Below are 27,535 nucleotides of genomic sequence, written 5' to 3'. Positions count from 1 at the left end.
CTGAAAATTAATATAATAATTATTTTGGTACCCAAAAAAATAGTCTGACCAGCCAACAATTAAATTGGCTAGGCCGCTTCATCTGCCGAGTGTCCCTATGCTATTTTTGACCATCAAAGTGACATTAAGTATTATTAAATTGTTAGTCTACCTATGTTAGTCATGTCAGTCTATCATGTCTTGGTTGTGAGCTCTTGTCAGAGTCTGACAGAGACATAGGAGCTCTCGCAGTTTAGGTGCATTTTTTTGTGTCAACATCTTGTGTGCATTCCTTGGCCAGTTTCTATTTTCCAAAGTCGGCCTACACCTAATGGACATTGCCATTGCTATCTCGAATTTTTCTAAGCTCTCTCCCAATTTTCTGGCTTTTTTCTATTCAATGACCAGCATTTAATGCTGGTCAACCATTATTTATGGCCCCTACAAGTGCAAATCAGCTAGTTTTTTGGTGATTTGGCTATTTATAGCCACATCCCCCACTTTGTAGACACACACACTCTTCTTCAGTCTTCAGTCTTTCGTTTCTAGGTGCACACTCTGACTCTCTGTGCTTGGCACTCCCATCGTCATCAGTCTGATCTAGTGCCCTCACTAATGCTTTGGCCCACGTGTAGGGATTGATCAATCCATCTCCATTGTATTAGCATTCTTCTTCAACCAGAGCAGTATTCTTCCTTCATCTTCAACTTCCTCTCTTTCTCTCTCTGTGTTCATGTTTCCCTTCCTTTGCATACTCTCACATAAACGCCACATCTCTAGTGTCACCAATTGACACTTATGGTCAAATAAATGACTTGAGCCAATAATTGGCACCAAATACCACCTAGTGTTTGTGCAACATAACTAGCTGAAACTTTTGCCTTTGACATCGGTTGATTCCCTCCGGTCCCAAACTCATTAATTTGCACTAATGTCAATTGCACCTCACATGTGCAACATTTACTTTAACATGTGATTAATCAACATGTTAAGTGAGACTTGCAAAAATACATGTCCTCATGACAACCCTCTCCCTTAAAATCCTTGCGATCGTCCCTGATCGGCGATTGCACTGCCAAATGCATCAAAAGCAAAGTATTGCACTGGAATTTCCACAAGGCATCATAGTCAATACAACATTGCACATTGTTGTTCAACCATTCTATATGTCAAACACATGCTGAAAGTTACCAGCCAACATAACATACCATAAATCTCACAAAGAATCTCAAAAACATTGCCATATTATCATGCAATGGATCCATTAACCATGAGCTCGATTAATCTAACAAAACTAAACCATCATATAGCATAAACCATGGCTAAAACATCAATGGTATCATAACATATGCTGATGTCCATAAAATCAGCTGAATACCACTGAAAATTAATGACCATACACTGAAAACCAGCATTCGATAATCAGCCCTTGATAATCATTAACTAATGCAAATGTACAGTTTTAGAGTTGCAGATAATAAACCATACACTAAATAGTGATCCCCTAGAAAACATATTGTCAGTTAAATACATCCAAGATCCACTACATCTAGAGCTGTCCATCATTGAGGAGTGGAGACCCCTACTCAGTTGAACCTGACTAAGCCTGCCGATCTAAAGTCAACTATGACTGGAAAGCATCAAAGTAAAGATGTAGCAACTAAGGATGGCCTATCAAATCATCCTCCTCCATCCATTTGGCATCCATTGGCGAATAGTTCTAAAACTTCATCACATACCGTTTGGAAACCTTACCCTTGATCTTCCACTCTGTGTACCAGTATCTCATTGAGCTCTTCAACCTTAGGCTGAGTTTCACCAGATACATCCTTTGGCACATCACCATGAAAAGGCCTAAGCAAGCTCACATGAAAGGCATTGTGCGTATGCCATTGTGGAGGCAATTTCAGCCTATAACATGCATCAATGATCCTCTCCAACACTTGAAATGGCCCATAATATCGTATACTTAGCTTTGGATATAGTCTCACTTTGCCCTTCATCTTTTTCAGCCATGCCTTTTCAAAATGCAGCAACACATAATCGCCATCTACAAAGTACAAAGCATGCCTATGATGATCAGCTACTCTCTTTTGCCTATCCTGTGATCTTTAAAGGACATATTTAACCTTCGAATAAGCTATATCCATGCCCTCCACATAGCGATCAACCTCAAAGATCTTATCTTTTGCGTGAAAAATAGTGGATACGTTCTTACCACTCTCTACAACCTCAAAAGGAGCCTTACCAATGGCACTATGCACTATGTTGTTACATGCAAACTCAAAAGGAGCCTTACCAATGGCACTATGCACTATGTTGTTACATGCAAACTCAACCAACGGCAGATATTGTTCCCACCATGCTTTGTGGTCTAATACATAGCACTTCAAAAGATCTAAAACTATGGAGTTAGCATCCTCGGATTGGCCATCAATTTGTGGATAAAAGGATGAAGAAAATTTCAACGTTGTGCATGTATTCTCAAACAATCCTTTTCAAAACAAACTTGTCATCCATGGGGCAGGATCACTAATGATCGACTCTGGCATACCATGGTACTTAAACACATGCTACATAAAAGGATGTGCTATATAATCAGCCTTTATCTTTTTCCTCCCTGGAATGAAGTGGACTTGCTTACTAAATCCACATATGATAGTCCATATCCCATCATTCCTTATAGATGTATGTGGAAACTCAAATATAAAATCCATAGCAATGCTCTACCAAGGCCTATTAGGAACAAGCAAGGGCTGCAATAAACTCCGCATCTTTTGCCTATCATAATTGGTTTTTTGGTATACTATGCATGTCCTGAAAAATTGCTCAACATCATGCTTAAACATTTGGATCCACTGTGCACACTTCTCATATGCCTAGTGGGCACTCTGGAACCCATTCCCAAGTGTACTCTTTTCCACCACAATATCCACTCTATCCACTCCAAGCACTACCACTCCTATTGCATCGGCCAATAACGCCTTCAAGGACAAGACTCGTTTCAATGGGTTGAATTTCACCACTTGGTCGAACTATATGCAGCAAGTGCTTGAGTCCGTCAATGGAGAGCTCGCAATGCCACATCCAATGTTGAGCTGATGCAAGATTTGCTTCTTAAGCTTCACTCTCAATTACAGCACTTCCCTCTTATATTGAAACGTTGGAGTCATCCAATTGACCACTATGTGGCCAGAGATCATAGTCGACGTATAAACATCGACTTTTAGCTTCACAAATTTTCCAATAAGGGGATAATCTAAAAGTCAAGTGGGCCGAATATCGGCGGTTACAAGCCGAGTTTGTCACTACCTGGCTCTCCGAAGTCAAACGAAGGTCAAGTCACCTTTTTCTTGAACAAGTTGCCCAACAAATACTTCAATTTTATCCAACACATTATCTCACTACCTAGATTGCCGACCTTCTACGAGTTTTGAGTGTCAATTCTTATATTATGTGAGGCTGCATGATCAAATCCACAAGAAGTCCTCCACTTACATCTATTCAAAGGGGCGATGGTTGGTTGCCTCTTCTTCAAGAGAGAAAACGAACAGTAGCAAGAACTCGCAAGATGTGAAGGCAAGCCAAAACACAAGTGGCACCACTTCCTCTTGTGGAAACAAAGAAACATGACCCTTTCACAGCAAATTTCTAAGAAAAATCGGTTTAACACACATTGCCAGAGGTCCGGCCATGTGAAGGAGTGTCATACCAAGGCCCAAGGTCTTCCACCTAGAAAACCGCAGCAAACTACTACAACTACACAATCTAGTGGAGCTAAACCTCCCGCTACTACCTCATCTACTCCTTCAATCTTCACACTTGCTGAACATGTGGCCCACGAACAATCTCTATAGCTATCCTTCTCTACTCCTAAGGGGTTGACTGATTGGTCTACTAGCACCAATCCCATTGCACTTTATGCCTTCTTCTAGGACTACCTCACTACCTCATCAAGCATTTCACTAGCAGCTAGCTGCTAGTGGGCGTACGCAATGGTAGCAGTTCTCTTAGCTTAGCTCATTATCACACTCTTAGAACTTTAGGCTATAGAGTTGGACCCATAGAAGTCTCGTCTTATTTTTTTCCCTTTCATTCTTAACTCTTCCACTGCATTTACACATATCCGCATTTGCATTATTACACTTGTTCATTCAATTAATTTTCCATTTCAATTTTCTTTTTAGAGCATCTTACTGTTGACCTCTGTGATTGCAAATCTTGATCTCTTTTGCACAATTTGTTTTCGATGTAAGGCTAACATGCAAGTTTGCCTAGTTCTACTTGAGCTAAAGACATGGGATGCGCACCGTTCCCTTGATGATTTCATCTTCCTAGGAGTTCTACTCTTCTACCAGCATGGAGGCTTCCCCTCCCAAGACAAATCATACAGCATCTCTCTTGACGATAGCTATCATGGTGGTGACTTCTACCTAGCTCTTCAAGTTAAGATGTTTTGTAACATGCCCATCTATAGGCTATCTGGGCACGTTTTTAGCGGTCCATCGAGATACGAATCTAAGCAGCGCTTCCAGGCACTCCCATTAAATATTACAAGGTTTGTCGCCTAGGGTTTCTCGATTCTGCCTCGCAACAGAACAGCCCAACCCACTGAGATCGACATGAAATCTGCAATCCTAGTGGTCAAGATCTCCTGACAATATTCTAATGTCAAATCCTGGACATTCCACTTTACGCAAAGATACCCAAGCTGAAGTAGATCCATGCTGCATTTGGTTCAAAGAGAATGGGAAAAGAGAAGGATGTGCCGCTCAATCTCTCTACCCATAGGACACAGTTCCATTCCGGTCCCCTAAAACGGTATGAATCAGGATTCTAACCTAACAATTCCTAAGGGTCGGTCGTCGCAAAAAACCTTGTGAGAAGCCTCCAAGTTCTCTAGGACCAGCCTGCCATAGGACGGACCCGTCGAGGGTTCCGCCCATCCGCTTCCCTCAATAGGCGTTTTTTAGTTATCTAATTAGGTCCTATCACATTTATGTGTGGCATTTAAAATCAGCTTCCTTAATTAAGCCTTTTAGGAAACAGGATTCGTTCGTGTAACTCATAGCACCGACATGAAAACAGAGCAAGCAATCCTTTTGACAAACAGATTCCTTAACTTATCTTCCAGTTAATCTTTGTCTTTTGTTCATACAGGAGAAATTATATATCCCTTCTATCCTGCAAAAGTACGTAGTCCAAATCACATGGCACAATAATTTCCATCCTTTATTTGGAATAGGATCTTCCAATGCCACAGACATTGGGGCCACCGCAGTCTTCAACTCCATTCCGAACTTGGCAAGGGCTGTCCAGCGCTCCACCTGACCCACAAGCTACCTAGGAGTGAAACACAATTTCCATGGTTGGCCTTTTTACCACTCGACCTTCAGCCTGTGAATCAAGCACTACCCTTCTCGGGTTGATCCACGGTGCAATCTTGGAGGTGATCTACACATGCAAAATATCCTTTCCTAAATTAAATCATTTAGTAATCAAGCGCAAACAAGGCAGTCAACCTAATATCATCTTCCAAGAAAACATTTCTTTATCCCCATGGCAATTTGTCATCACAGACCTCGCCATGATTTTACCATCAATTACAAATACTTGGAATAATCATCCAAACCGCAATCCAACAATCAGTTGAATGTAAAGGCATTTAGGATGTTCTTCGATCAACCAACAAAACAATGGTATTCTTTTCCAAACATTGCAAGAATATTCACGATAAACTTTTCATCGCATATTTGCTTTTCCCCTTCGGATCAAAAAGCAATACTATTCAAAATTTTAACTTGACTTTATCTTCCTTTCCCCTAAGGCAAAGAATGCGAGACAAATTTGTAACGATGCAAGACTATCTTCCAATGTCAAATAATCCCCAAATTATTGTGCGAGTTGTAATCAACTCATGGTTTGGCAACACAAGGTAAACTCCTTAACCGTTATTTTATGCAAAACCTTCATAGGATGGATGCAAGACTTTTAATGCAAGATCATTTCATGTACCATTGATGTATGTTTTATATAAGCTTTCCCATGCATGTACCGTCTATGTGCATAACTCTCAAGGTAACCTTGCGAACCTTAAACAATATTGTCCTAGGTAATGACTAATCAAGATGTTTAATACTTTAGAATCTTATATGTTGCTTATGCCATGCATGGATTTGTCGCATAGCAACTAGGTGTTTTCTTCATCACTGAACTTTCTTCTAATCTCCTCATTGAGAATAGAGTCCCTAATGCCATCAAGGGTTAAAGCCGTGTTGTTGCTAAGTGAAACAACCAAAGCCTCCGAACTGTCAAGCAAAGTCATCAACAAGAAAATAGCCTTCAGCTTATCATTGAAGGACTGCAAACTAGAGTCCTGCAATTGACTCAAAATCCCTGTGAAAGCACTCAAATGCTCACATGCTCACTTAGACTCATCCAACTCCATGTTCACAAGTTTTATGCATGAGATGCAATTAATTCACTAGAGTTGTATTTTCATAAGTATCCATTAACTTTTTCCATATAGCATAAGCTGCATCAAGATGCTTAATGTTTGTAAGTACATCATTAGATACAGCCATTTTAATGCATGCAATGGCCTTCTTGAGTCTAGCCCAATCCTCATCTACCGTAGCTACAAGCTTAGTTTCCAAGAGAGCATCATCACAATCCTTGAGAAACAAAATGCCTTCCATCCTGTCCTTCCACAAATCAAAGCCAGTGCCATCAAACCTCTTAATTTCAAGGAGCGATTTAGTGTCACTGCTGCTAGAAGCATTAGTGGCCATTTTTCAGCAATGCACCAAAAACCAATGTTGTAATTTATGACAGCAAACAAGAAGCTGAATATTCAGCTAATTTCAGCCCAAATTTTTAGGAAATAAGAGCAAGATTTAGTGTCATGGTATTACTAATAGTGCCCAAATACATGCACAACAGTAGAATGGATGACTTTTAGCAATATAACTAAAGTTTCAGCATACATTGCATGCATACATCACTACCACGTGACTCCCACTTCAGCAATATCACCAAAAATACATCTGCAACAATCCCAAATATGGAAATGATCTCTAAGACTACATGCATACATCATTGCCAGGTGACTCCCACTTCAACAATATCACCAAAAATACATCTACAACAATCCCAAATATGGAAATGATCTCTAAGACTACAGCACCGTGAATATTCGGCAATACATCAACTCAATAGGAGCTGCCTAACGTGTATACTACATACATATGTGCCCAAATCAACTTCTGATACACAAAAAACACCAAAAATTCTCTACAATTTCTCCAAAATCTCACAAGTGGGAGATTTTTAAAAACTCAAATCACACTACTTACAGCACCCAAGATTGCTTCAGCAATGTCCCCAAAGTGCATTTCACACATTAATTTTGCCAAGTCAAAATCGATTGCCACTTGATTACGTGAGCTATCGCCTATGTGTTGCTTGATCAAAGAACTATCACATATGTCCAGCACACACACGTGCTTGATGTTTCTTCACACAAATAAACTGGAACTGACCCGTGCGAACTTCGAGAAGCGTGCACACCTTAGCTATGGCTCTAATACTAGTTTGAAGGGGAGAGTGAGCAATGGAAGTGCTAGATAGAAGCGTGAGCAACAACATTGAGAGTAAGAGAGAGTGAACACAAAGATAGGTGTACCATGTTGTGATGGTACACAAAGAATAGAGAATGTATTTATATGGTAGGGTACAATAAGGGTGTGCTCATACCCATATAACATTATACACAAAGACAAAGGATTGATGCTTATGTTTAAATTGTAACCCTCTTTCAGAGAGGTAAAGTTCATGCTTTGGGTGTAAAGGAAAGGGGAATCTGTCCCTATTGTATTCGCTTTTGCTGTTTCAAAGTAATGAAAAATCATATTTTAGCTTAGTTGGTTTTTACTAAGGATAAGAGTGATAATGAAAATATTGGGAATGTGACTTGTTTGGATAAAGATCGCATGTTTTTTGCAAATATATGCTGATTGTTTTTCTTAGTCACTTTCAAGACACTTCCCACTTGAAAGGCCTAAGAATCATGGTATAGATTTAATCCCCAGTAGTAGCCCTCCTAAAAAGCTCCCTTATGTAGTGAGTATAGCTTAGCAAGAGGAGATAACGAGTTAGGTTAATGGGCTGTTAGAGAAAGGGCTAATTTAGTCCACAGCTCATCTCTGTTTTGTTCTCTAGTGCTTCTAGTGCAGAAGAAGGATGGGTCATGGTGCATGTGTATTGACTATTGTTCTTTGAATAAAATTGCGATAAAGAACTTATTTTTGATCCCTAGTATCATTGATATCTTGGATAGATTGTCGGGGACAGCCATTTTCAGCCACATAGATTTGAAAAGTGGTTACCATTAGATTTGAATTAGGTGTGAGGATGTATCCAAGAGAATTTTCTGAACATCTTTTGGTTTGTATGAGTTTCTTGTCATGCCATTTGGGCTTACAAATGCTCATGCCACATTCAATACAATGATGGATCGCATCTTTTGGAAGCATAGGGAATTTGTGGGCACTTTTTTTAATTACATGATTGTCTTTTTGAAGAATGAGAGCCGAGCATCACATGCATTTGGCAATAGTATTCAATGAGATATGCAGGCATAGTTGTTGATTAATGACAAGAAAAGCAAATTCTTTTTGCATGACATTTACTTTTTGGGCCACATTGTATTGGCTGATGGCATTTGTATGGATTGTGCTAAGGCTGAGGCAATTCGTTCATGGCCACATCTTTGGAATGTTCATGAGATCTGTAGTTTTATGGGTCTTTGTTAGTACAACAAGAAGTATATATAGAACATTGCTGAAATTGCTTCTCCATTGCATGCTTTGTAGAAGAAGAATGTGCCATTTAGATGGATAGCAATGGAAATTTCAGCATTTAATGCATTAAATGATAAAATGACTTTGGATCTTGTACTTGTATCACTCGATCTTAGGTATTCATTTGTTGTGCAATGTGATGCATGTGGAAACAACATTGGGGCTGTTTTAATGTAGGATGGCCATGTAATTGCTTACGAGAGTCGTGTTCTCCATGGTGCATGTTGGATGTAAAGTCCCTGTTTCTTCAACTTCTGGGGGAAGCTCAAGTCGATAAGAAACTTCATTTATTTTCTCAATCACTTTGAAGGGTCCAAAGTATCTACTTGAGAGCTTTGGAAAAGATGAATTTTGACCAGAATCTTGTTTGAGCCTACTTTTATCAAACTTTAGCAAGACATATTGACCTTTTTCAAAAGCCAAAGGTCTTCTTCGTTTATCTGCTTGCTTCTTTTGTCGCTTTGGGCAATTTTGATAGTGGCTCGAACTTGATCCATTGCTGTTTTTAAATCTGAAGCCAACTCATCAACAGCAAAAATCTTATCTTTAGTGCGAATAATTGGAGGAGGAATCACTTTACCCTGTACTATTTCATTTGGAGCTTTCCCTGTGGATGAGTGCACTGTATTGTTGTAAGCAAACTCCAATAATGGAAGATATTTCTCCCATTGTGACTTATGTTCACTAACATAAGCTTTCAACATATCCAAAAGAGTGAGATTCATCACCTCTGTTTGGCCGTCAGTTTGAGGATGAAAAGCTGAGGAGAACTTTAAAGTGGTTCCCAAATTCTCAAATAAAGCACGCCAAAAGTTACTTGTGAATTTGGAGTCTCTATCTGAAATGATTTCAGAAGGCATACCATGTAATCTGAAGATATGTTGAATGAAAAGTCTTGCAGCTTGTGCGGATTTCAATGTTTTATGACATGGAATAAAATGTGATTGCTTGCTGAATCGATCAATTATGACCCAAATCATATCATGACCTTGAGGTGTTCTTGGAATACCTGAGATGAAATCCATTGTGATAGATTCCCATGGATCTTTGGGCACTGGAAGAGGTTGCAACAATCCTCGAGTCTTCTGCCTATCATACTTGGATTTTTGGCATACTAGACAAGCCTCAATGAAGTTATGTGTATCTCTTCGTAATGTTGGCCAATAAAAGTAGCGCTCAATTGCACTTAGAGTGGCTGCCCTCCCTCTATGCCCTACATCAGGGGGTTTATGACTTTCTTTAAGCACCTTTTGTCGAACAGGAAGAGTGACACAAAGAAGATTGTTCATAAGAAGGTAACCGTCTTTGATGGAATAATCTGGGTGAGAACCTCCTTGCTGTAAATTTGACCAAATTGCTGCAAAATCAGTATCTTCATCATAAGTATTCTTCATCGTTTGAAAATCTTCATGATGAGCCACTGTAATAGTTGCAATGCGAGGCACTCTAGAAAGTGCATCAGCAACTACATTTTGTTTCCCTGGAGTGTACATAATTTGAAAATGAAACATAGACAAGAAATTTTCCCATCTTGCATGTTTCTCCTACAAATGCTTTTGAGTCTTGAAATACTTCAAGCTCTGATGATCAGTTTTAATAAGGAATTCATTGCCTAAAAGATAATGTTTCCATATCTTCAAAGCATGAACCACTGCTAAGAGCTCATTTTCATAAATGTCATACCTTTTCTCCACATCATTTAGACGGCGGCTTTCAAAGGCTACGGTATGGCCTTCTTGATTTAGCACTGCACCAATACAATCACCGCAAGCATCTGCTTCCACCACAAATGGTTTTACCAAATCTGGAATGATAAGAACAAGTCCAGAAGTAAGAGTTGTTTTCAGCCTTGTGAAGGTTGCCTTCTCTTTTTCCTTCCATTGGAAAGAGATCTTCTTCTTTATAAGGTCATGAAGTGGAGAAGCCATATGTGCAAAATGCTTGATGAAGCGGCGGTAATAAAAGCATAAGCCAAGAAACGATCGCACCTCATGTATATCATGAAGATGAGGCCATTCTTGGATTATCTTGATCTTTTCAGGATCCATCTGAATCCCTTCAGAAGAGATGACATGCCCAAGGTAATTTATTTTATGCATGAAAATTTCACTCTTTTTACCATTTACCAAGAGTTGATTTTGTTGAAGTAATTGTAAAACAATCTCCAAGTGCTGATGATGCTCCTCTTCATTCTTGCTAAAGACAAGAATATCATTAAAGAAAGTACCGACATATTGTCGATGCTCTCTAAAGATGCGCTTCATCATTTGATTAAAGGTGGCTAGTGCATTGGTTAATCCGAAAGGAACCACCAAGAATTCATAAAGACCGTATGAAGTGCGGAAAGCAGTTTTGTGTATATCTTGTGGTATTACCCTAATTTGATGATAACCACTCTTTAGATCAATGCGGCTGAAAGCCTTTGAGCCTCTTAGACGATCCAAAATGTCGTCAATTCTGGGAATAGGAAACCGATCCTTCACAGTGATTTTGTTGAGGGCTCGATAATCAATGCACATCCTCTAAATGTGCCATCTTTCTTTTGAACAAGAAGAACGGGTGAACAAAATGGTGAGCTACTTGGCCTAATTAGCCCACGGCTGAGTAAGACTTCGACTTGCTTTTTGATTTCTTCTTGTTGAGGACGGCTCACACGGTATGGTGCTATATTGGGAGGAGAACTACCCGGAATAATATCAATATATAGGTCTTCTGGCCTTTCTGGGGAAAGCTGATAAGGAAGATCTTCCGAAAAACAATCTTTATACTTTTCCAAGATCTGAAGTCGCTCTTGGTTTTCAGCATTCATATTATCTTTTACATCAGTGACATAAAGCAAACAACGTTGAGCACAATCCTTAATTGCTCTAGAGACTTGCATATGGCTTACTATAGGTATGATGTCTCCAAAAACTCCAGCTTGGATCTCGTACTTCTTGCCTTTGTTGGTGAGTTGTACCTTCTTTTTCTGAGAGAAGATGGTTGAATCTACTCAATGATTCCAGGGTATGCGAAGAATCACATCGCAACCATCAAGGTCTCCGATACAGAAGGTATCTTCGTCACTGTAGCCTTGAATTTGAAACTTGAGCTTGCCAATGTAGAGTGTCATAGTCTTCACTATGTCACCTTCATCGACATTTAAAGCTTGGCGAACTTCTGCCGGAGTGTCCATCTTTTCATTCTTTAATCCAAGCTCTTTAGCTAATTGCAAGAAAATGACATTTTCATTCGCCCCAAGATCTATCAAGAATAGTGCTTGCTTACCTTGGAACTGTCCCTAAGCTTTTAATAATTTGCGCATCTCTAGAGTGTGAGTTGTGTTAACTACATCACTGATAGCATTGATTTTCATTGGCGACTTAGGCTTGTTGTCAAAAACCTTGCTTTGTCCTTTGTTTGGACATTGCTTCGCTATGTGGCCTGTTTGTCCATATTTAAAGCACTTCCCTTCTTTCATGAAGCGCTGCTTTTCTTCTTCGGAAAGTTGCTTTGCTTGTGGGTATAGATTGGAGCAAAATTGAGGAGCATTAGGAGGTGCATAGGGCTTCATCTTCTTTCGATTTGATGGCTGCTTTTACCGTTGTTTTTGTCCTTCATTTGGGGCTGAATACTCCTCATCATCAGCTACTCTCTTCTTATCATTCTTTTGGAATGATTTGTTGCCATTGTGCTCCATTTCCCATGTCTCAGCATAGTCAATGAATTCCCTGAGACTAGAAAAATGATGTTGAATGGCAGCCCACACATGCACATTGTACAAGCATTTCATGATCATGCCATCTTGTTAATTGTAACTATCTATTCTGGCGGATCTAGCCCACACTTCAAGGCATCAATCCTTTCTGTGTGCGAGTCTAACCCTGATATGCATAAGTTCTCGTCACAGGCGCCCAATCGGGCCATATAGGTGGAAGTGTGAACTATCTTTTCTCTAACCCACCGCGTGGGTCCACCATAACCTGTGACCACTCATCAGTGGCCAGCTCCAATGCACTTTTCTTTATATCTAATTAATGCAAAGGAAACAAATTTAATAAATCATTATATAGAAAAATTAATGAAAAAGGATACAAATTCTGTTTCTATAGAGTTGTGACAATTATAGCAAGTATGTCTTCACACAGCGACATGGGATCAAGCGGAGAGGATGCATCACTCCTCAGTCATTCATGTGGTGAAGGGGAAAATGCAATGATTGATGTTGGACATGGTTCTCAACATGGACAGCAAGCTGAAAACGTAGGAAATGTCTGAAATGTTGGCACTTCTATGCATCAAGAGATTGATGACTAGCAAGAGGTTGAAAATTTTGATGATAGCTTCAAGGATCAGATGTGAACAACAGCAAAACTCTTAGCTGAATTGGTAAAGGATCCCTAGTTTATTCAATCCTTAAATGCTTCAAGAAAGGACAGCAAAGGCAAAGAGAAGAATACCTCTTTTAAAGCTTTGGGACAGCCGGAAGAACTGATGGAGATGCCTAAGCCTCCTTTGGAAGAGCCCAAAAAGCTTGATGAGCACAAATAGTTGGTACCCGTGTGTAAACGCCCCAAACAACGTAGTATGCTTAACAATTATGATATTCGCTTGTTTTCAAGATTTAATATAAAAGAGAATAAACACTTAAAGCTGAAAATAAAAATTACTCACAAAATTACAGCCATGAAAATGTAAAAGTAATGGAGACAAGATTGAGGGTTGAAGATGGGCAAACCCCCCCCCCCCCCCCCCCCGGCCCCGAAGGAATGTATTTCTGCTCAACCCAAGTCCCTTAGGAAAGAGCTCAATTAATCAACCTGAGAGTGAGGAGAAGTAATTCTCACTCTCACAAGATCATGCAAAGATGTACAAACACACGTGCATTATCTATTATGCAATGATAAGAACTGATTTCTTTACAGTATGAGAGAAGAAAGAGGGAAAATCAGCTTTCTCCATCGTTGAACAGCAGTACATGGATAGGGCTTGCTTCTTGTTGCTAAAATGGAAGAAAGAGCTCGAGAAGGAGGTGTTGTAATGAGTTTACAAGCTTGCTGTCCTGTAAAACAGCAGTGATAGAAGAGGGAATATGGAGGAATTTGATAATGGAGAAGTGGGGGATAATGATGGGGATGGATGGGGCCAGTTTCTGGCTATCTGTGGGTGTTGTACATGAGTTTACAGCAAAGAAAACTAATGCTGAATGAAGAAAAACGAGCTCTTATTTATACGAGAGGGAAGAGCTAGTACAAAAGGGGAAAGTGGAGTAGCACAAGACAAGTGTCCAGCCACATGTCATGAGATGTGACAAGTGGTGGGACACTTGGAAACTTATGTGACAAGTGTCTTTGTCTCTTCTCTATGCCCTTCCTTTTTGAGCTGAATACTGTCAAGAATAGAAACCACCAAATTTAGTACGCACAGTCAGAGTACAGAATTTACTATTTTTAGAATGACATCCCTATTTTTTTAGGACTAATATTTTTAGGCTAATTCGAGGCTCCTAAAATTTAGGGACCTCCTAAAATTTAGGGACCCCCTCAATATGGGTGTCATATGAAAGCTTTTTCCGTGTACATCGCAAAAACAGTATCGGAATTTTCATGTGACTTTCCTATGCAAAGAAATGTGCATTTCAAGCTTTCAGCCCACACATGCACATTGTACAAGCATTTCATGATCATGCCATCTTGTTGATTGTAACTATCTGTTCTGGCAGATCTAGCCCACACTTCAAGGCATCAATCCTTTTTGTGTGCGAGTCTAACCCTAATATGCGTGAGTTTTGGTCATAGGCGCCCAATCGGGCCATATAGGTGGAAGTGTGAACTATCTTTTCTCTAGCCCACCGCGTGGGTTCACCATAACCTGTGACTACTCATCAGTGGCCAGCTCCAATGCACTTTTTTTTATATCTAATTAGTGCAAAGGAAACAAATTTAATAAATCATTATATAGACAAATTAATGAAAAATGATACGAATTCTGTTTCTATAGAGTTGTGACAATAATTCACTACTGAGAACAATTTCAACAAGATTGCAATGATCCCAAGATGCAATCAAGTGCTACTGGCCCTCCAATTCAAAGCATTTGATGGTATCCTGGCAACGGAACCATGAAACTAGCCTTCCTTCAATGGATGGGTGGTAATTCCTTGATTACAACTTGATCACAACACTAAGCATTTATTGCAAAATCGAAGATACAAATTTACCTACTAATCTTTGGACACTTTGAAATGAGTGGAAATGCCCCAAATTTGATAGTTGGCTGATTCTCCACTTGATCTCAGCTGAAAATCACATTCAACACACACAATAATTCAAGACTTGAAGTCTTCAATGTCAGGCACACTTCTCAAGGCAGCTGTTAAACCCTGATTTCTATTGTAAATTAGGGTTAACAATAGACAAAACTAAAATTCCTCAATCTCCAAGGGTCCAAATGCTAAGATCTTCGAAGCAAGGCTTGAAATGGATAGGAAATGAAAGAGAATGCTAGGGAGAGAGAAAATTCAAAGTTTTGTCATAAGAAATGACTAAAAAATCAGTCAAATGCAGCTGTTGCCTTGTCCCTACAGCAATAAATGTTGTCGCTTTCATCTAGAGACTCAAAATCTACTAGCACCTTCAGCTTGAGGTTGTCACCCAACTGCCTAAGATCTCATGCAACTGTCAATTGATACAAATGTACAAATGCCTACTCATAATGGCTGAAACTCAGCTCACAATGGTCGCCAACTCCTCATGATGTGTTTCTAGTAAGAATGAATGATTCTCTGTGTGTATGTGTGTGTGTGCGCGCTTAAGCCTTCATTTTTGCCCTCCCAACCTTGCCCACATTTTTCCCAACCTCCCTTTGGAAAATTTAACAAGTGAGAACCTTTCCAAATGAATTTCCAGCATTATCCATATTATTATATAAAATTTATAAAATTACCAAAAAATAATATAATAATAATTTCAATGCGTAGAAAAATAGTCTAACTAGCTAGTAATTAAATTGACTAGGCCACTTCATCTCCCAAGTGTCCCTAAGCTGTTTTTAACCATCGGATCAGCATTAAATACCATTAGATGTCACATCTCTAGTGTCAACTGACACTTATGGCCAAATAAATGACTTGGGAGGCCAATAACTAGCACCAAATATCACCTAGTATCTATGCGACACAACTAACTGCAACGTTTGCCTTTGACATCCACTGAATCCCTCAGGTCCCAAGCTCATTAATTTGCACTAACCTCAATTGCTCCTCACATGTACAATGTTTACTTAAATATGTGATTAAAAATCAATCCACATGTTAAGTGAGGATTGCAAAAATACATGTCCTCATGACAGTGGCTGCCCCCACTGCCAAGGTTGAGTTTAGGGCTCTCTTTGATGACATTACAGAGGCCGTCTACTTTACGAGCTTGATAGCAACACTTCAATTTCCTTGTGACATTTTGACATTGGGCTTCTACAACAACCAGAGTAACATCACACTAGCCGGTAACCCCATTATCATTTCAAGAGAAAAAAACACACATTAAAGTGCATTAACACTTCACCAAAGAGCAAGTTGAGATAGGCATTATCTTCCTAGAGTTTGTGCCATCGTTGGACAATTTTGAAGATATATCGATCAAGCCGCGACTCTTCAATATCTACTATCCAAGATCGACGTGCATGCTCCCTCCCCTTCTACGATCATTGATGGACTTGAGACTCCTAATTGACACTCTTAAGTCTCTCGATAGCCTTCTGACATCGAAAAACGGAAGCCATTTGTGTAGACAACCAAACTCGAAGCCAATTGTGTTAGCAGATATGTCAATTCATGTGTGAGTTTGTGCGTGTAGAGCTTGGGCACATTATTTAGGATATTTTTGGCTTTTTTTTTTTGTCTTCATATTAGTCATATTCAACATCTATTGCTAGCCAACCTAATCATATTGAGGACATATTTTTGTCCTATATATTCAGGCTCCTCCCCCTCACTCAGTCACTTATCTGCCATCACACGTGTGGAGACTCCTTGGAGAGAGGAGTCAATGCCAGTGCCCACGCAGCCAATGACTCACTGTTGTATGCGATTGTCTCGTGTTGGATATAGGGATTCCATTTCCCAAGCATACATCTCAATTCTTATCTGTATTGTGTTCGTCAGTGTTCTCTCTTTCCCTTTCTCTTTTGTCTTGTGTTTCAGCAGTTTATTACAACATATGTTCATGCTTCCATTGCTGCTCCACTTCTGACATGGTATTAGATTTCAAGTTCTATGCTCCCACTGTGTTTTCCTTGCTGATTTCAAGACCGTTTTGACCAACCAGGTGACCTGTTTTTGCTGCGCTTTTGCTAATGTCAGCATCCATACAACCTACATCAGCCCCTCTCTTACCTATGTGTCAGTTCCAACCTGCATTTTGGTGTTTTTGCATCTCCTCCTAGTTGAGCAACTGCATTATCAAGCCATTTTTGCTATTTCTAGCAGTTTCTAGCTGATTTTTTTACTTTTTCCAGCAAATTTCTTCTTGTTTTGGTCAAATTTTTGTGAATACTACATGTGACAAAGAGGGATGTGGACTCTGACAACGAGTCATCTGCCTCCAACTTGGACTCCGATCCTCCAGCCAAGGAGAAATCCAAGGAGCAGAAAGGATCAGCTTCTTCGGATCGTGGGAAGGGATTGATGGCCCCTTCCTTAGCCACTTTCTAGTGGTGGTGATCTAGAGAGGGACTTCCCTAACACATTGATTAAAGTCTAGCAGGTTCAAATCCTGGAGCTAAGATTGACATCCAGGTTCATGATGGGTTGTTTTTTTGACAAAGCGGGATTGGTTCCTAGTCATAAGCTCACATGAGGGGACACTTTGGTGGTCTCGGGGAATCCATGGTCACGTATGTTCCAAAGGCATTTTGATAGAATGGTCATGTATGCTACTAAGAGACTTTGGGACAGACACAGAGATATGCTATGAACTTCTCTATTTTCAAGAGTTGGTACAATCGACATATCTAAAGGGGAGAGTGTGCGCAATGAAGTGCGAGATAGAGGCATGAGGAGCAGAGTTGAGAGTTTGAGCAAGTGAACGCAAAGATAGGTGTACCGTTTGTAATGGTACACAAAGAATAAAAGAATGTATTTATATGTTAGGGTACATTAAGGGTGTATTCACACCCGTAAGTCTATTTACACGGAGACAAAGGGACTTTACACCCAACAACCTCCCACTTAAAGGCCCGAAGTGGTACCTTTAAGCTAACCAACTCCCACTAAACGAATGCAATGCTCATGCTAAGCCTTTGCAAGAGACTTAGTGAGAACATTTGCAGGGTTATCTTGGGTTTTGACCTTAGTCAGTGTGACAAGACCATCATCCAAGACCTGTTGAATAAAGTGATACCGAACATCTATGTGTTTGGTACGTGGATGGAACATGGCATTCTTAGCCAAACATGCTGCACTCTGGCTATCACAACCAAGCACTGGAGTACGTGAAGAAAGACCAAAATCCTTGACCAGACGGCCAAGCCAAATAGCTTCCTTAGAAGCTTCTCTGGCTGAAATATATTCAGTCTCTGCAGTACTCAGTGCCACAATTTTTTGCAATCTTGAACACCAAGAGATAGCCCCACCAGCCAAAGTAAAAACATACCCATCGGTAGATTTCCTAGTGTCAAGATCTCCTGCCATGTCTGAATCACAAAATCCCTACAACTCTAGTGTTCCCTTTTTATAGCATATACACTTTTCTTGTGTACCTTTCAAGTATCTGAAGATACATTTCACTACTTCCCAATGTGGCTTGCCAAGGTTAGACATAAATCTGCTAACTCCTCCCACTGCATGAGCAATGTTAGGGCGAGTTGCAACCATGGCATACATCAAAATTCCACAAGCTGATGCATAAGAAATACCCTTAATGGCACTAGCAAATGCATCATTCTTAGGGCAATCAGCTTTGTTAAGCTTTGTATGTGGCGGTAAAGGCACACCAAGAGGCTTAGCATCGGCCATATTAAACCTGTCAAGTACTTTGTTGATGTTCTTATCCTGTGAGAGAAACAACGAATGCTACCGTCTGTCTCTTTTAATGCGCATGCCCAAAATGTGTTCAACTGCCCCCAAATCTTTCATAGAGAAGGCTGAACTCAGCTGCCTTTTAAGAGCATTCAAAGTACTCTTATGATGTCCTACAATCAGCATGTCATCCACATATAAAACCAGCACAATAAGGCTGCCATCATCAGCCTTTTTAGTGTATAAGCAATGATCTGTATGACTGCGTTTAAATCCATGGCTAAGCATAAAGGTATCAAATTTTTTGTAACATTGTCTAGGGGCTTGTTTCAACCCATATAAGCTGCATTTCAGCTTACAAACCAAATGCTCCTTTCCTGGAATAGCAAATCCTTCTGCATGTTTCATGTACAGCTCTTCATCCAAGTCGCCATGAAGAAAAGCAGTCTTCACATCCATCTGATCCAACTCTAAATCCAAGGATGCAGTGAGAGCAAACAAAACACGGAGCATAGTCATCTTCACCACTGGTGAGAAGACCTCCTGGAAGTCTATGCCTTCCTTTTGTGTATAGCCCTTAGCAACCAGCCGTGCCTTATACTTGGGCTTCCCATCAATACATCTCACTTCGTCAACCCATTTATTAGGAATAGCTTTCCTATCCTTGGGTAAAGATACAAGCTCCCATGTGTTATTTGCATATAGAGACTTCATCTCTTCTTGCATAGCAAGCTCCCACTTTCTCTTGTTTTCACATGACTGTGCCTCTTTAAATGTTAGAGGCTCACCCTCATCAGTCAACAAAATGCAATCCAAAGATGGTTGAAACCTCTGTGGCTGCCTTCTGACATGAATAGACCGTCTTACCCAATGATCTGTATTATCAAGCAGTGGGCCTACATCCTGAGGAATGTGCACACCATCACCAGGTGGCTAATTTTCAGCATTTTCTTGCTGTTGTAATCTGTTTTCAGCATGTTCTTCTTGCTGTCCTATTTCATCCTGTGCATCTATTTGCTGTCCATGATCTTCTGGCTGTAGCACAATAGGTTGCTGCTCATTTTCAGTATCAAAAGGGACAAAATTTTCAACTAATGGCTGTTGAATGGCTGGCTGTTCATGCTGAAATTTGACCTTATTTTTATCAAGATCACCATGTGTAGCATTTTTCAGCAACTTTGACTCATTAAATACTACATCTCAGCTGCATATTATCTTCCTGTCCTGAGGAAGCCAAACTCTATAACCCATCTCTCCCTCATATCTCCATATCCCATGAAGATGCCCTTGATGGATTTCATGTCTAGTTTAGTCCTCTGTTCTACACGTACATGCACAAAGGCATCACAGCCAAAGACACGCAAATGGTTATATGAAGCAAGTTTGCCAAACCAAATCTCTTCAGGAATGTCATTTTCCAATGCACGATTGGGAGAGCGATTGCATACATGAACTGCAGATTTAAGAGCCTCTCCCCAAAACTGCTGCGAGAGATTAGCTATGGACAGCATGCATCTGACTCTCTCACAAAGTGTGCGGTTAAATCTTTCAGCCATGCCATTTGATGCAGGATTACAAGGGGCTGTCAACTCCCTCTTAATGCCATGCATCTCACAAAACTTGTTAGATTCTTTTGAGACATACTCACCCCCATTATCTGTTCTTATGGCTTTAAACTTAAGCCCTTTTTATGTGGTAACAAAAGCATGAAACTTTTTAAAAGAATCCAACACTTCCTTTTTGCTCTTAAGTGCATACACCCATGACTTTCTACTAAAATCATAAATGAAAGTAACAAAGTACCATGCACCCCCATACGAATTAACAGGCATAGTGCACACATCAGAGTGTACTAGGTCAAGAGCATTAGACTTCTTAACGACACCAGAGTAACAAGGAGACTTCACTTGTTATCCATATAAGCAATCATTACAAAATTCGAGATCAGAGCCTTTTAGATCAAATCTCCCTAAAGAGGAGAAAACCTGAAAGCCTTTCTAGCTCATATGACCAAGTCTTTTGTGCCAAAGCTCCATATGTGAATGGACTTCAACCACAACCAAGAACTTGCCAAGTAATGCTTTACAATGCAAGTAATATAAAGTCCCCCTTTTGCTGCCTTTAACAATCAGCATAGAGCCCTTATGGATCTTCCAAGATCCACCACCAAATGTAGTAAAGTACCCTTTAGCATCAAGCTGCCCAACTGATAGTAGACTCTTCTTTTTGCCAAGTACAAATCTGACATCCTGCAAAATCAACTCTTGGCCATTTTCAAGAGCCAAGTGAATGGTGCCAACACCCTCTATCTCACATGCATAGTTATTACCCAAGTAAACCTTGCCTAGGCAACCTGTAGTATATTCAAAAAATGACTCCAAAGAGGGGGTAACATGAAAAGAAGCACTATTGTCCACTATTCATGATTGTGACAACCCATCAAGAGCTGAAAGTAAGGCATCAATTACCTCCTTTTTGGTGATGTGCATATCACTTGTTGCTACCATAATATCTGCATCATTACATGAGGCTACAACAAGTATCTCTTTGGTGTTAGGAAGCTCTTCAATGACCACACTGAATGCAACATTTACCTTTGCAACTTCTTTTAAGGAAGAGCTGTCATCATCTTTCTTTTTCTTACCCTACTGTTTCTTTCTTTCTTGTTTTTTCTTGAAGTATCAACAATCGGGCTTTTTATGCCCTTTACGCCCACACTGATAGCATGTGACATCCTGTTGTTTACCTTTGCTTTTGCTTCTGCTTTTACCTTTACTGGCTGCATTACCCCTCTTTTTAGACTTGCCTCTTACATGGTAAGCTGAGCCACTGCTTTCACCACTAGACTTTTTTCTGATTTCTTCATTGAGGATTGAACCTCTAACACCATCAAAAGTCAAAGCGGGGTTGTTGCTAAGTGACACAACCAAAGATTCCCACCTGTCAAGCAAAGTCATCAACAAGAAAATAGCTTTCAATTTATCATCAAAAGCCGTCAAACCAAAGTCCTATAACTAACTTAAAACCCCTGTGAAAGTACTCAAATGCTCAGATGCTGACTTAGACTCATCCAACTCCATCTTCACAAGTTTATGCATAAGATGCACTTGATTCACGGGAGTTGTATTTTCATAAGTGTCCTTAAGCTTTTTCCATATAGCATAGCCTGTATCAAGACGCTTGATGTTTGTAAGTACATCATCAGACACTGCAATCTTAATGTATGCAATGGCCTTCTTATTAAGTCTAGCCCAATCCACATCTGTCATAGCTGCAGGCTTAGTCTCCAAGAGAGTATCTTCACAGTCCTTGAGAAACAAAATGCTTTGCATCCTATCCTTCCACAAGTCAAAGCCAGTGCCATCAAACCTCTTGATTTCAAAGAGGGATTTTGTGTCACTGCTGCTAGAAGCATTTGCAGCCATTTTCAGCAATACACAAGAAATTCAATGCTACAATTTATGACAACAAAAATGAGCTGAATATTTAGCTGATTTCAGCCCAATTTTTCAGCAAATAATAGCAAGATTCAATCCAAGTACATGTACAGCAATAGAATGAATGATTTTCAGCAGTATGAATGCAATTTCAGCATACGATAAATGCATACATCACTGCGAGATAACTCCCACTTCAGCAATATCACCATAAATACATCTGCACCAATCCCAAATCAGCAAATGATCACTAAGACTGCTGCAACATGAATAATCAGCAATACATCAACTCAATGGGAGCTGCCCAACATGTGTACTGCATACATATGTGCTCATATCGACTTGAGATACCCCAAAACACCAAGAATTCTCTGCAATTTTTCCAAAATTGCACAAGCGGGAGATAAAAATGCTCAAATCACTCTGCTTATAACCACAAGATTGCTTCAGCAATATTCCCAAAGTGCATTTCACGCATTAACTTTGCCAAAATCCACTGATTTCAGCAAAAGCCCCAAAATTTCATTGACCGATCTGCCCCGATTGCATTAATACATGTTCCCAAAAGCATAAAATAGGCAAAATTAGTAAAATTTCACAAAATTTTGCAAAAGCCCCAAATTTCTCGGGTCCAACTGTGCACCAATGTCAACCAATCTCACTCAATTGAACAAAAATTTCACCAATACAGCAAAAGCCCCAAATTTTATGGGCCTAATGTTGAGGAATTTCACTCAAATGAGTAAAATTTCAATAAATTTTGTAAAATCCCCAATCTAAACGCACACAATGTATGCAATTTCTAACGCAGGTGCCTCAATTTTGCATGAGCAGCACTCAATCTGAAAAGCCCCAAATTTCTAGGCATAAATATACACAAATCTGAATTTTGTGCTTATGCACGCTGTTGCAACGCGTAGGGTTGAAGGTCACCGCAGGGGTTTGGCAAGAGAAGAAAGTATGGGGGTTCAAGAGCTTTTGCTCCGGAGATGGTAGAGATAAGAAAAGGGCTGAAGGTTTCAAGCCAAGTTCTTGAAGATAAGAGACAACAGGGTGAAGGTAGATTGAGGGAGAGGAGTAGATGAAAGAGAAGGGGTTCAAAGAGATTGAAGATGTAGAAGAATACTCCCAAAAAGAATTAGAAAATATAGAAGAATACTAACAGAGATAAAGCCTGTCAGTTACTTTCAACATTATGAGAAAATATAACTCTAATAGACAAAAACGTGTACAAAATAATACATTCCTCTATACTGCTCAGATCGCCAATCTGATGCCTCCATTAGCTCCGAAAGGGAGGTTAAATACCACGACTCCTGATCAAAATTCAGCCAGATCACACCTTCATCTCACACTTCGCAGTGTTGTTCACTGCCTGAAAACAGCAATCGCACATCGCACGATTTCATCAATCTCTCTTTTTACATAAAATTCTCTCAAATTGGCTGAAGGCTAAATGCTTTCTTTTACATGTCATCCTAATCTAGAAGTTGTCTATAGTTTTATGGATTTTTACAAGAGATAATATCTAGAATATCAAAAATTGACTAAAAACTTGCCCAAAAAAAACTAATATTTCGAGCCATGGACACTAACACTAATGCCTAAAGTGGCATTGGCTCTCTAAATCTAAAAGGAAGCCACACTCTAGATTTTTTTACACGGTGTGCGCGTAGTGGCATGACATCCACCCCCTCCTAACCTACACATCCTCGGGCATGTGCCAAAGTCTTACGGATTTGCAGTGTCAGAAGAAGTATCTTCTGCCATGTCAATGTCTTCATCTTCTGCCTCTTCTTCTTCTTCCTCTATGTCTTAATGCTCTTAAATTATATTCAAGTCTTCTAGCTCATATGTTGAACTTTCTCTTCGGTTGAAGAGCTTGATTCTTTTTCCAGCTATGGGTATCTTCATGCTTGTTCCATCCAATTCAACCAATGAATATGTGGCATTGTCATGAACGACCTTTACTACATATGGGCCAAACCAACGCTTTACCATCTTCCTAGAAGCACTGTATTGATTGTCTAGATTGCTGTCATAGATAAGCACCCAGTCATTTTCTTGAATTGCTCTTGGCCAAAGTCAATGTCGCTTATCAAATCTTCTTTTGTTCTTTAGTCTTACTGTCTTTAGCTTCTCAATAGCTGCTTGAACATCTTCAAGCCTTCTTTCTAGCTGCCATATGCGAAAAGTCAGCAACTCTTCTCTACTAATGCCTTCCTCCCAAGGTAGAAGACTCCATGTGAGAAAAGATTCTTCAATTGGCATAATTGGTTATTGTCCATGCATAAGTTCAGCTGGCATATAGCCAGTCACTATACTGTGAGTAGTCCGATCAACCCATAATGCAAAAGGTAGCATTTTAGGCCATTCTTTGATCTTTCCTCTACAAGACTTTGCTAAAGCTTTGAGAATAGGTTGGTGCCCTCTCTCACTTTTCCCATTGCCTTCAGGGTTGTAGGCTGATGTTAAAGCCAACTTAATATCCAATTGAGCAAAAAAGTTGCGTGCCTCATCAGCATCCACTCTCCTCTATCTGCAGTTACTTTACCCACACAACCATATTTGCAAAACACTTCTTCAAGCAAAAAACAACAAACAACTTGAGTGGATTTGGTTATTAAAGCTTTGCCCTCAACTTGATTGGTTGGATCCTCTCTTACAAGCACTAAATATTACATATTCCATATTCCTGTAAGCATGGTTACAAGATCAATGATCCATCTATAATGTATAGACAAGGGATAAGTCAGTTATAACCCATCTCGATGCTTGACCATAGAATACATCTGACACACATAACATGTTTTAACAAAATGTGCTATGTCCCGATACATGTTTTGCCACCAATATTTTTCTTTAACTTTAATAAAGGTTTCCCATATGCCTATATGTCCTGCCCACAAGGTTTCATGAAATTCCTTCATTATCTGTTGTTGCAACCTTTTTTTACCTACAACTCGAACAAGTGTTCCTTTCTTCTTCTTTGCATACTTCTATAGATGTCCTTCTTTAAGAAAAAAACCATAAGCTTTCCTCTTAATATGCTTGAACTCCTCATCAGTCCAAGTCTCCTTCTTCATTGTGCTCAAATATTGCCCGATCTTCAACCAATCTTTTTCATAATCTTCTTCAAGGAAATGAACTAGAACTTGAGTAATGCAATGAGCATGCTGGTTTCTAGTTAACCACCCTGTTGTTTTCAGCTTTGGACTAGTATATGCAGTAATTGAAAATGTATTTTCAGCAACCATAGAATGAAAGTCTTCAAGTATGAATTCTCCAACTTCATCTTCTTCCATTAGGTCTTCTTCATTGTCATATCTTACACGTGATAGTATGTCAGCAACTAGATTCGCCTTTCTTGCAATATGCTTTAATTCGGAGTTGAGAGATTTAATATATGCAATCCATCTTAGCATAGCAATGTCGGGTGTAGGGCAATTGGCAATCATGCCCAAGAGTAAAAGACAATCAGTTTCTACCACTACGAAAGCACCTATAAAGTATTCACGATCACACTTTAATGCTATTACAACTCCCCACAATTTCCTTTTTACTTGTGCATACCTTCTTTAACGTTCATTGAGAACTTTTACTCCAAAACGAATTGCATACATGTTACCTTCAAGATCCTCTTGGCCAACAGCCCATCCTATCCCAATGGGACTTGTATCCACAGAAAGGATGATGGGTTGACCATTTGAATAATCAACCCTTTTGAGAGTAGGGGCTGAAATCAATAGCTTCTTTAATTTACGCATAGCGAGAGTATGCTCATTACCCCAAGGGAATCTTTGGCCTTTTCTTAATAATTGATAAAGATTTTCGGCTATATGAGCAAAATGTGGTATCCATGTCAAATAGAATACGCATGCGCCAAGAAATCTTCTTACTTTTAAAGCATTTGTGCATTTTTCTTGCATTTTGCTGATGGCATCTATCTTGATTGGCGAAGGTTTGCGTCCATAGGGGCCAGATAGATGACCGACTACTAGGACTTCTTCTACTCCAAAAATCAACTTAGCTCCAAAAATGGTAAGATGTACCTCTTCTAGCCTTGTCAAAATCCTATCACAATCATGAATATGGTTAACTACAAATGTCCTGCAACCATCTTCGTCAAGCTCCTCATTCTTTTCATTGACTTCGCATCCCTTGATAACTACATCATCAAGAAATGGAAGAGTAAGTTGTGGAATAAAGTTCCTTAAAACTTTGTGCATGGCATGCATCATATGGGCTACAGAGTTTGTGGCACCTTGTGGTAGAGTGCACATGCGGACCAATCCAAGAGTATCTTCATTGTGGTAATGTCTTGGCTTTCTAATGAAAGCTGAAATTGGTCATATCCTAAATATAGATCGCCCATAAAATAAATTGCTCTACCTACAAAAGCTTCAGCAAACTCATCAACAATTGAACCTGAACCAACATTTCAGATTGTGACACGATTGACAGGCTGTAGATCTTGAATGAATCGTAAAGATCCGTTGTTCTTAGGCACAGTAAACCATTGGTTTGAGTAAGGTGCTAAAGAAGGTTTCAAAATCTTCATTCTAATCTTTTCATTTAGAAGTTCCAATAATTTGGGCAAATGCGCCCTTGGAACAGGAATAGGTTTGAGGTTTCAAGATACATGTGGAACTATAAAAATGACCATAGGAGCCACAATATTTGGATCCACGCAGCCTATTTCACTTGGCTAAAATGCAAAAGCTTTTTCATATTTCATTAGCATTTGCATAAAAGAGTGTTTTTCAACCGGCGAAATGAAAAAATTTTCACCTATTTTGAGCTCTTTTTTACTTTCAGATGTGAACTTGTGACCAACGTTGGAAGGATCACAAAGACTTGGCTGATTTGCTGCCCTATCAGTCAACTCTTCACTTTCAAGAGGCAGTGGGACTACCACAGGCTTGACTTTCTTATCCACTATCTTGTATTTTGTCTCCACTTGCGCTTCGACCTTGTTGAGTAAACCAATGTCTTCCTGCTAAACAAATTCTTGAATTGTTTGATAAAAATCCAATGTACACACTTCTATGGACTGATTTTCAACCTGATTTTCTGTATGAGCAGCTGCATATATTTCAGCCAATGTGTCAGTAGTAATCAGTCCAAAAAAAATGCTCGAAATATCTTCATTTTCAACCATCGTGTCTTAAGTTTTAAGCTCCCTTTTTGCATGACATAAGTATTTTCTTTCAGCTTTAGTCATGGCTGGAAGAGACTTATAACAACCCATACTATTGGCTGTA

The 27,535-nt window shown here is 39.6% G+C and overlaps 1 protein-coding gene across 2 annotated transcripts in view; it reads right to left on the bottom strand.

Moving 5' to 3' along the window:
* The window catches only part of LOC148037761 (uncharacterized), a 101,309-nt gene that overhangs the window by 60,909 nt on the left and 12,865 nt on the right, over positions 1–27,535 (bottom strand). The gene's annotated exons all lie outside the window — the stretch shown is intronic.

The sequence above is a fragment of the Lygodium microphyllum genome, chromosome 4, assembly GCF_053477565.2.
Source record: "Lygodium microphyllum isolate KBCC chromosome 4, Lygodium_microphyllum_v1.1.10, whole genome shotgun sequence".
In the NCBI taxonomy this organism is placed as follows: Eukaryota; Viridiplantae; Streptophyta; class Polypodiopsida; order Schizaeales; family Lygodiaceae; genus Lygodium; species Lygodium microphyllum.
This window is presented reverse-complemented; position numbering and strand designations above follow the sequence as displayed.